The following is an 11,384-nucleotide window of genomic DNA, read 5'->3' as shown; positions in this document are numbered from 1 at the left end:
TCGATGACCATGACTCTTTTGCCACACATACCAGCCCAATAATTGGGAAACCACTTCGTTCTTACAGCCGGTATCGATGGCGGCAACGCTCTTGGCGCCACATCCTTCTTGAATGCGTCGTCGTGGTGGTGCTCCCGCTCCTTCGTCTGGGATTCTTAGGGGGAAACCCTAGATCTAACCGGGGTCGGGCGAGGATGGCGCTCATGCGTGCCACGTCTTGGAAGTTCCGACGGCAAGAGGGACCAGCGGGGTGAATCGGTGGTTGGCGGTGGCAAGCTTGAGGGCAACCTTTGCGACGTTTGACTTGCGGGCACGGGTTGTGAGCTCCGGGAGAAAACCTTGCACCAACCTCTGTTGTTCCTGCGGCGCTCGATCCCAGGCATTGCTCCCCAACTTGGAGGCATCATCGTGGACCCCTTTTACTTCCCATGTCAGTTTGGCTTGTTTGCGGTTCTCCCAAAAAAATTAGTTTGCAGTAACAGAACATATCTTCTAGTTACAAGAAAAAAAACACATAATAATTCTTCACATTTAGCCTCCAAAGAAGCAAATCCAATCGGAACAATAATAGATGTCTATTTTTTTTTGTTAGATCTGCTATCTGTCATACGACGTATATATGGATCAATGTATCATGATGCATGTACTGCTCTCTTATTTATTGGCTCTCCCAAGAAAGAAATAAGAGCTTCTTCTTAATATATTACATGCAAGGCTTGTTCATGGTTCGAAAAAGAAGAAGAAAAGAAATAAGAGAGAACTACACGGATCGTATATCTATCCGTATGCAATAACAGTATATATGTACGTTGACCCCAAGTTATAAACTTTGTACCGAACGAGCTAACTCATTGTTCAGCATCCGATCCTGGATTGTTTAGCTCACTCTGAACATGGATGCCGTTGTTCTTCAAGAAGGCAGAGTACCAGCGACCAGATAGCCTGGCATGCTGTGGCAGTGCCTCGTCGTCAAAATCGACACGGTACAGGCGTAACGTGACTGGTACCCTGCCAGGAACTCGAAGACGTCCAAGAAGGCCCAGGTGAAGTAGCCTTTCACGTTGGCTCCATTCCTGCAGAGCAATAGAGCATGCTGGTCTGAACTCTCAAGATCTTTTGACAAGGCGGCCCAGATAAGTGAAACTACATTGCTGGAGGAAAAAAAAGATAGGGATTTTTTTTATTGACCACCTTAATGCAGCCAATGTTCCCTCTATAAAGGGATCATCGACCTCGCCGCCAGTGGCTGCCCGCTCTGCCGCTGCCCCGAGGAAACGCCGGCTCACATCATGTTCGGCTGCCCCTTTGCCCGCCGTTTCTGGACCTCCATGGGCGCTGCTTGCGACGATGCCTGGCCGGTGGATGCTACTGCTACCTGCGCGCTGCCTGCGTCCGCGCCCTCCTCGACGTCCTCCACCCTCCGCCTCCTGTGCTTCTGGCACCTGTGGAAACACCGAAATGGCGTGGTGTTTCAAGGGCTCCCTCCCTCCCTGACGCTGCTCCGGAAGAACTGCCGTGATGACGCCATCTTGTGGCGGGCCAGACTCCCTGCTGATCTCCGCGCCGATGTCGACCTGTGGCTCACCTACTTCCTCCCCGAACGGCCATGATCTCTGTTTGGGTTTTGTTCTTGTTTTGAGCTCACTCCCTCGTGGTTGCGTCGAGTGATGTCTCCCTCCTTCCCCGTGTAAAATCTGCTGTTGCCACAAAAATATGGGGGTTCCACCCCAATCTCTGATGAAATGGAAAATTCAGGCGGGAGCTTTTCGCTCCCCCCGGTGATCACTCAAAAAAAAAATGTTCCCTCTATGTAGCTCTTCAAGTACTCGAGCCTGTCGGTGTCGTTCAGAGTGTCATTTCTAGATGCACTGCCTAGAGAGAGGAAGGAACAGAGGGCAAAAGATATATATGTTCACCTAACATTTATAAGCTGCAAATTTAACGATGACACGCACAGAAACATTGATATGGTTTAACCAAGAATAGCTGAACCAAAAATTTGGAGATTATGTAGTAAATGGAAGCTAGATCGACTTGCCATTCTCTTGGATATAAATGGGAATGTCGCCGCAGGCTTCTTTGAGGTACAATAGCACAAGTTGCAATCCATTGGGGTCAGTGGGATAAGACGTTGGGGGAAACTGCATTCCATAAAAGTTGTCTATATGTCACAACTTGCAAAATTGAGCAGTCCCATTATTTTGTTCAACTGCGTGACCTTCAGGCTTAACTATTTCATTAATTTCGAGTATCCCCGTGTTAGATCAGAAATCCAAATTTGATGATTCGTGTCAAAAATAGCTGAACCCAGTCTAGTATCTGACATAGAATTTCATTAAAAACTTTACCTTACCGCCTGGCGGGTCATTTTTAGATGCTGCGTCAAAGAAACATATAATTTTTTAGATGAGCCATTAGTATAAAAAAATCAAAGAAAGTTATAAATCTGGTTCAGAAGCATTATAAAATAATCTTGTCAGTTTATATGTTAACAGTGTGAGCCTTTGTTTGCATCGATATGTTGTCAGTAGATAAACAGATCACATTACCCACGTAAAAGTATGAACATTAGAGCAATGATGCTTACTTTTGTAGCTAACTGACACGTCAGCTGCATAGTCACCGTACACCTTAGTCTTTTTTTTTTTTCCGAAACGGGGATAAAACCCCGGCTTCTGCATATGCACACGGCCTTTTATTAAGAATATACGAGTACAAAGTTTGAAAACATCTCAAGCATCGCCCAGAATTGATACAAAAAACAACCAGCGAAAGAAAAGAACAAAAAAAGACTACACATCAGCGTAGCCGCCTATTGTGTCGCCAGCCAGCCTGGCACAAGATATCCTGAGCGACCATCTGGAGCTGTGTGCATCCAGTAGCCATAGCATCCCGCTGACCTTCCGGTGACAAGAGAGCCCACAACTGAACCCAATGTGACACCATATGGATAACCTACAAAAAGTGAAAAGATGGTTTTTTGTTAAAAATGATATCATTCCTCGCCCTCCATATAGACCAACATAAGGCAGAAACCCCAATACGGATAAAAGCCTTAGATTGTCTATCAACTCCATTTAACCAATTACCAAACTTATTCGTAATATTGGTTGGAGGTGGAAGATCAAATGTGAAATTCATCGTGCGCCAAAGTAGTTTAGCTAAAGGGAAAGTTATGAAGAGGTGTTCAATAGTCTCCTGCTCTCCAGAAAAAAACACATTTTATACACCCATTCCACCAACGTTTAGCTAAATTATCTTTAGTAAGCAACATCTTATTACTCAGAAAGCACATGAATATTTCGTCCCAGTTCGTCATTCCTGATGTCATGCCTGCTCTGAAGTTCCAAGTCAAGAATTTAGGGCATGTGCGGCTGCACCAGCCGCACTCCTGTCGGCCCAGCCCTGCCGATCTACACGGACGGTTGTCGTCGGTAGAGCGCTGGAAATGCCTACGGCGAGGCTATGCCGACGGTGGCCGTCGGCGTACCTCCAGCTATGCCGATGGTCATTTTTCAGTCGTATGCGCCACGCTGATGGCTCTGACAAATGGATGTCGGTATCTGCATGTTTTCCTGTAGTGCTACGTGGCTTTGCCGCATTCTACTGCTTCCAAACACCTAGGTTCAATCAGTCCCGATAAATGGTTGTCGGTCTATGCTTGATTGCTTGCAGTCAAGTCCTTGATGCGGTTACATCGCCGAAACTTGCCGAAGCATTATCCTTCAGGCGTGCATTAGCTCTGGCTCGAGAAGAATGCTTCAACATGATCATCTTGGCTTCAGATTCAATCTCCTACCATGGATTGGACAGGGATTGGCGTTGTCATCCAAGATATCAAGCTGATAGCGAAGGAGTTCACACTTGTTAGCTTGTAGAGCAGAACTTTTAGTTTTCTCTTTTTTTCTTGTTGAGGCTCCGGACTTTCTCCGAGGAGTTCTCTGTAATGATTATAGTTGATCAATAAAGTGCTGAATTCCCTAAAAAAAACCACAATTATTATTTTTGAGGGAAATTTCGAATAACCCCACAACAAGGTGAGCACCCCTGCACAGTTGCACACAGACACAACAGCACCATATCAACCGGATCGGGCCGCCAGCCATTGACATGGGGGAAGACTATTACCTGGGCCACCAGCAACTCACCTAGACACACTAACCGGCCGGGCCGACCGAGCCATACAGACCAAGGGGGGCTCAATGTACAGTCGTTGATACTGAGCCAGGGGAATTCCTGAGATGCCCATAGCGTCAGTTACGGCGCAAGTCTTCTTCCTGAGCCGGCCCAGGTATGTCATTAGTTTCTTTTTGCTGTTTCCCATTTATCATTTTCTTATTTCTGTTTAAGTGTCCTTTTCATTTTTCTCTTACTTTTTATGTTATTTTTTTCATTTTGTTCCCTTCTTATTTATTCATTCATTTATTTATTTTTCTTTACTTGTGTTTTTTTTTATTTTTGTTTTTGTTTTAATATGAATTGTTTCTGCGTAATGAGCAAATTTTTCTGGGCAACAAAGTCCAGTGTCCGATATAGCTAAACACTGCATGATACGATATTATGATGGTATCTCATCCTCTAGCCAACCATGTAAACGGTCTGATATGAGGAGTTGGACAGGATTAGTTCTCGGAACTATATGTTTATCTAGTTGATATATTTGTAGTTTCCAATCAAACAATTTAACGTTTGATTGTTTGAGTATGTATGGCCCTATTTTGCTGCCTGCTACTTTCAGCTCCTCCTATTCCATTCTGACGTTTTTAGCCGCTATTTCAAGATGGCACCGCAGTGACCAACACACGCGTAGAAAGGACAGCGAAGCGGCCGCTGACCCACCGCCATGTGAACCCGAGGCGACAAGATGCAAAACGCGCGCAGTCCGTGCTGTGTCCGCTGTCGACTGTCGTCGTGGTGAACAAACAGATGCCATAGGATAGCTTAGGTTGGGGCCGAATGGACGCAAGAGGATTCGGGGGAGGGTTTGTGATTAGATGGGATGAACTTCCGGATGGTTTCCTCAAGAACTTAGCCAAGGCTAGAGGTTGAAGAAGAAAGACATAAGGAAGAACTCGCTCTAGATCATCTTCTCTATTGATCTCAACAGGTTACAAGTTTCTCAGTACAAGTTCTTCTGTGTTCATGTGTCCGCCCGTAAGAGGGGCTGCTCCCTCTCCTTATATAGGGGAGAGGGTGGCTTACAGGGCAAGAAACCCTAATGGCATCTTTGACTAGACAAACTACTTTACAAAGCTACTTTAATCATAGAAGACACCGGAGTCCTCTTTAATCGGGGATGCCGACGTCCTCCGGCTTCTTTGACCGTCATCCTTCTCTTTATCGTCAGCCCTTCGTTTAAAGCTACTTTGCTTAGCTCATCCTTGTCTTCTAGCTCGGAGAGAATCTTTGACCGAGTCCTGCCGACCTGCTCTTCCTTCCGGTAGCCCGGTATCTTCTTATCCGGCTCCGGCATACCCCTCTGGGGGATACCGGCTTAGCTTCACTTGGCTAAGTTCTTATCTCTAAGTTCCGGTACGAACATTAAACCGGTATCTTGATGGCTCAAACCATCCGGTTTGGCATGCCTTTGGCATACCGGGGTCATCCCCCCAACATTAGTCCCCGAAGTCGGTATAGTGTGGCGGATCCTATCCAACGCGACCATGCCAGGTTCTTTATTTTAGGATACCGGTTTAATCTATCCGGCCTTAGGCTTGGATCCGGCATCTTTGCCCAGGTCATCGCTATCTCTTCTTCTTAATACATTATCCGGTGTCTTATCCTCCGGCATCTTAGTCATTAAACACTTCCTCGGCGACGTCGAGAATATCTCGGGCCCCGCGCCTGTCGGCTGACATGCGCACCGTGGATCGACGCGCCGTTGTCGTGGGTCACTTCCTTCGGCTTCTGCACGCGCATTAACTGCTTCACAGCGAATCCCAACCGCTTCACTGGATCCGTGGGCACCTCCCTGTGGCTTATTATTTTTTCGCGTGTATCACTGTGCCACGTGGCGGCCCGTGGAGCGAACCGTCGCGGCCCACGACCCAAACCGCCGAGGCCCAGCGGTTTTCGGCCCGCATCTCCCTCTTCCTTTATAAGGGGGAACCGCTTCTCCTTCTTCCTTTCCTCGCATTCTCCAGTTCCTCGCGCACAAGTACTTCTCGCTCTCTGCGCGCTCCGCCGCTCCGCTCGCCGCCCGAGCTCCGCCGCCCAGCCGAACCTTCGATACCGCTCGCCGGACGTCGCCGGACTTCGTCGCGCGAAGAACTTCGCAGCCGCTTCGCCCCGCCGCGGCATTGGTGCTTCTTCGAGCTTCTTCTCACCTCGCCGCCGACGGACTACCTCGCCGGCCTTTGGCTCGTCGCTCCTTCGGCGAACCTCTTCCTCAACTACTCCGCCGCCTCGAGTTAGGCTTAATCTCGGATTTACTCCTCTTTGCTTGCTTTCTAGATCTCGACTCGGTAGTGTATTTACTTCTTCTTTTTCTTGCTTTTTCTCTCTTTCGTAGATCTTCACGCGGGGGTATATTGTGGGATTCTTGTTTCTCTTCGTCAAATTCCATGTCTAGTATGGAATCCTCCTCTACTTCTTCTTCTGTGTCTTCCTCTGCTAGCCGGCGTAGCAGATCTTCCGACGGACTTTCCGCCGATCTTGCCCGGATGGACGCCGAGTCCGGTAGCAATCGTGCATCCGGTAGCAATCGTGCATCCGGTAGTTCTAGCGAAGGTTCCGGCATGGATTCCTCCGGTATCACCCGTGGGGCCTGGATGGGCTCCAACGTTACTAAGTTCGAGATTGACTGGCTATACCGGTCTAGGAGGATTCCAGAAGGAGTGACCTGCCGGCTTCCTCGCGACGAAATCAAACCGGTTCCCGAACCCGGTGAACGAGTTGTTTTTCTTGCTCACTTTGAGCGCGGCTTCGGCCTTCCTGCGTCCGATTTCTTCCGGCGCTTCCTTGATTTTTATCAACTTCAACCTCACCATCTCCTCGGCAACGCCATTTTTTACCTCTCTTGCTATGCCACCTTCATGGAGGCTTATATCGGCATTCGTCCCACTCGTGAGACGTTTGCCCGCTTCTTTGCTCTTCGGATCAACTCCGTTCAGGGCAAGGACATTCCTAAACCCAAACCCCCCGTTCAATGCGGGTCTTGCATCATCGGCTCCCGTCAAGGGAGCCCTTTCTTCAAATTCTCCGGTCTCGAGTCATGCCGGCTATGGCAAGGGACCTTCTTCTACGTGAAGAACAAGGGTGCCCCGGACCTTATCAACCTGCCACCTTTCAATCCGGCGCCGCCCTCGAGGGCCAACTGGAGCTACAATCCGAAGGACTCTCATATTGAGACCAACCGGATCATACGCTTTATGAGGCAACTGATGAAGGACACCAACATCTGCTCTGATGATATCATCCGCGCCTTTATCTCGCGCCGGGTGCTTCCGCTCAAGCGCCGCATGCACAAGATGAGCGAGATGTATGGTCCCGGTGATCCTACAAAGATCACCGGAATTCCCCTTAGCAAGAAGGACGTTGTCCTCAAGGCCGGCCAAATCTGTCAGACCGCCATGCCGGAGGATTGGGAATGGGGCCTTCGGCCTCTCAGTTCCACTAACCCCCCGACCCAAGATGTAAGAAGTTACGCAACTCGGGTCGGCGTACCGGTAACTTTTGCATTGTGATTAACCCTTTTTTATCTTTCTTGTTCTTTCAGGCCAAGGACCGCTTCCCCGGCATCGAATCTGACCGACGAGGCCCTGCCCAAAAGCGAGGTTTGGACAAGTTCGACCCCGACCCCGTCATTTACTGGAGGGATCTGAAGATGGGCAAGACCGCAGCCTCGCGCCTCGCAGGTCTCCGCCGGAGCCCGCTGGTTCGTCCGACGACCTGACCACGCTTGAGGTAGCTTCTCTATTTGACCTCTCATATTTTACCGTCATTGTTCCCCTGTAGATCCTTCCTCAACCAACGTCAACCCGCAGATTCACGAGCACGCCACCCCGCTGCAGGCCGAGGTTGGCCGGGAGTTCCTGGACAACCTCGTCGTCGGGGGCAAGAAGAACAAGACCCCGGCGTCGGGTGCCGGGCCAAGCCAAGACCCTCCGGCCAAACGCTTCCGGACCGAGGCTTTTGCCGGGAAGCAAGTAGGCACGAGGCGCTACAAGAGCAAACAGATGCCCACTTCCTCCGGGTAAGTCCCGTTCCTTTGCTTTTCTTGCCTTTGCCAAGTCTTTTCCAGCTACTTTTTTCCAATTCTTTCTCCTTCTCTTTTTCAGCCCTGCGCTCAAGCTTGGGCCTAGGACTGAGGGCTCGCCGGCTCCGCCGGAACCTCAACTCCTCCTCCTCGTCTCAAGCCCGACACCATCCGGTGCTCGGCAACATCTCCGCCTCCCCTCCGGGGGGGCCCTACAAGTTCGGGGCGCGCGGCCCCTAAATCTCCCGATCACCGCGCGGAGGAGGATCTTATCTCCCCTCCAGAGACCCAAGATACCGGCGCCAGCAACATCGGCGCCGAAGAAGAAGCTGCCGGGCGGGCGGAACCTTTGGTTCCCTTGATGACCCACAAGTATAGGGGATCGCAACAGTCTTCGAGGGAAGTATTACCCAATTTATTGATTCGACACAAGGGGAGACAAAGAATACTTGAAAGCCTTAACAGCTGAGTTGTCAATTCAGCTGCACTGGAAACAGACTTGCTCGCAAGAGTTTATCGAGTAGTACAGCTTTATAGCGATAGCAGTAGTGAAATAACAAGCAGCAGAGTAACAAAGACAGCAGTAGTGATTTTAGTAAACAAGCAGGATTAAAATATCGTAGGCACGGGGACGGATGGCGGGCGTTGCATGGATGAGAGAAACTCATGTAACAATCATAGCAGGGCATTTGCGAGATAATAATAAAACGGTATCCAAGTACTAATCAATCAATAGGCATGTGTTCCAATTATAGTCGTACGTGCTCGCAATGAGAAACTTGCACAACATCTTTTGTCCTACCAGCCGGTGGCAGCCGGGCCTCAAGGGAAACTACTCGGATATTAAGGTACTCCTTTTAATAGAGTACCGGAGCAAAGCATTAACACTCCGTGAACACATGTGATCCTCACGTCACTACCATCCCCTCCGGTTGTCCCGATTTCGTCACTTCGGGGCCATTGGTTCCGGACAGCGACGCGTGTATACAACTTGCGAGTAAGATCATAAACAACGAATATCTTCATGAATCAATAACATGTTCAGATCTGAGATCATGGCACTCGGGCCCTAGTGACAAGCATTAAGCATAACAAGTTGCAACAATATCATAAAAGTACCATCTACGGACACTAGGCACTATGCCCTAACAATCTTATGCTATTACATGACCAATCTCATCCAATCCCTACCATCCCCTTCGGCCTACAGCGAGGGAATTACTCACACATGGATGGGGGAAACATTGCTGGTTGATGGAGAGGCGTTGGCGGTGATGGCGGTGATGATCTCCTCCAATTCCCCGTCCCGGCGGAGTGCCGTAACGGAGACTTCCGGCTCCCGCGACGGAGTTTCGCGATGTGGCGGCGTTCTGGAGGGTTTCTGGCGACTTCGACTTCTCTCCGTGCGTTTTTAGGTCGAGGCGAATAAGTAGTCCGAAGGAGGGCGTCGGAGGCCAGCCGAGGGGGCCACACCACATGGCCGCGCGGGCTCCCCCTAGGCCGCGCCGCCCTATGGTGTGGGGCCCTCGGGCCTCCACCTTACTTGTCCTTCTGGCTCCGTCAGTATTCTGGGAAAATAGGCCCTTTCGTCAAAATCCCGAGGTTTTTCCTGAAAGTTGGATTTCCGCACAAAAACGAGACACTGGAACAGTTCTGCTGAAAACAGCGTTAGTCCGTGTTAGTTGCATCCAAAATACACAAATTAGAGGCAAAACAATAGCAAAAGTGTTCGGGAAAGTAGATACGTTTTGGACGTATCAACTCCCCCCAAGCTTAGCTTATTGCTTGTCCTCAAGCAATTCAGTTAACAACTGTGCGATAAAAGAACTTTCACGAACACATTTGCTCATATGATGTATATATTCTCATGATATGGCTAATACTTAAGAAGTTCATAATAAGATAGATGCAAATAAGATCATCTAACAGCTATGTCAATCATGAAAAGGTACCAACAATTAATAATAAGCATCATGAATCATGTATATAAGCAGGATTGCAATGTTCATAAGAGAGTATGATAAAGTGGTATCTCGCTTGCCTGTATTTGATTGGCAAAACATAAATGCCCGGGCACCTCTCGGAGTTCATAGAAAGACTAGAAGTAGTGATTGTCAAAGATAAGAGCATCAAAGTTATACCACAATCAATCATATTTTGAGACAAGCATATTATACTAAGAATGACAAGTTGTGCTCTCAAGAAAGTGCTCAAAGAAATAATGGAGACACAACATAAAAGTAAAAGATTGACCCTTCGCAGAGGGAAGCAGTGATTAACATGCGCTAGAGCTTTTCATTTGTAAAGCAGGAGTAAAATTATTTTGAGAGGTGTTTGTTGTTGTCAACGAATGGTAATGGGTACACCAACTACCTCGCCAACCGGACTCCCAAGAGCGGCTCCCATGAATTATTTGCATTTTTATGTGGCACTCCTTCCCACCTTTCTTACACAAACCATGGCTAACCGAATCCTCGGGTGCCTGCCAACAATCACATACCATGAAGGAGTGCCCTTTTAGTTTAGTTTTATTATGATGATGACACTCCCCCCAACCTTTGCTTACACAAGCCATGGCTAACCGAATCCTTCGGGTGCCGTCCAACAATCACAAACCATGGAGGAGTGTCTATTTAAGTTAATTAATTCGGGACCTGGGAATCCCATTGCCGACTCTTTTTGCAAAATTATTGGATAAGCGGATGTGCCACTATTCCATATGAGAGTCCGTCAAAAGTAAATGACAAGGTTGAAAGCTAAACACCACATACTTCCTCATGAGCTATGAAACATAAACACAAATTGAGAAGCACTTTGAAGGTTTTAAAGGTAGCGCATGAGAATTTACTTGGAATGGTTTGAAATGCCATGCATAGGTATTTATGGTGGACACTCTGGAATAACTTGGTTTTCATGTGTTTGGAGGCACGAGCAGCGTTCCCGCTCAGTACAAGTGAAGGCTAGCAAAAAGACTGGGGAGCGACAAATCAAGAGAGCGATGAATCGTCATAATCATGCTTGCGGCAAAATAAATTAACTCGAGGCATAAAAGTGATACAAGAACTCGAAGCAATGTAAATCATTGAGGCTTAATTGACTCTTGTTCAGTCATATGCATGCGTGAGCATGTGCCAAGTCGATATAAATGAATTATTCAGAGGAGGATACCACAATGCCATACTTACTT

At 48.3% G+C, this 11,384-nt stretch overlaps 1 long non-coding RNA gene across 1 annotated transcript; it reads right to left on the bottom strand.

The window, feature by feature from the left end:
* Positions 1-1,966: 1,966 nt before the first annotated feature.
* On the bottom strand, positions 1,967-2,621 carry LOC124659691. The gene is made up of 3 exons (XR_006989669.1): positions 2,588-2,621; positions 2,349-2,377; positions 1,967-2,141 (listed from the first exon to the last, which is right to left on the bottom strand). It is a non-coding gene; the product is annotated as an uncharacterized LOC124659691 (long non-coding RNA).
* Positions 2,622-11,384: the final 8,763 nt, after the last annotated feature.

This window comes from Lolium rigidum, chromosome 6 (assembly GCF_022539505.1).
Source record: "Lolium rigidum isolate FL_2022 chromosome 6, APGP_CSIRO_Lrig_0.1, whole genome shotgun sequence".
Taxonomy (NCBI): domain Eukaryota; kingdom Viridiplantae; phylum Streptophyta; class Magnoliopsida; order Poales; family Poaceae; genus Lolium; species Lolium rigidum.
Note: the sequence above shows the minus strand (reverse complement) of the source record. Positions and strands in the feature narration are given on the sequence as shown.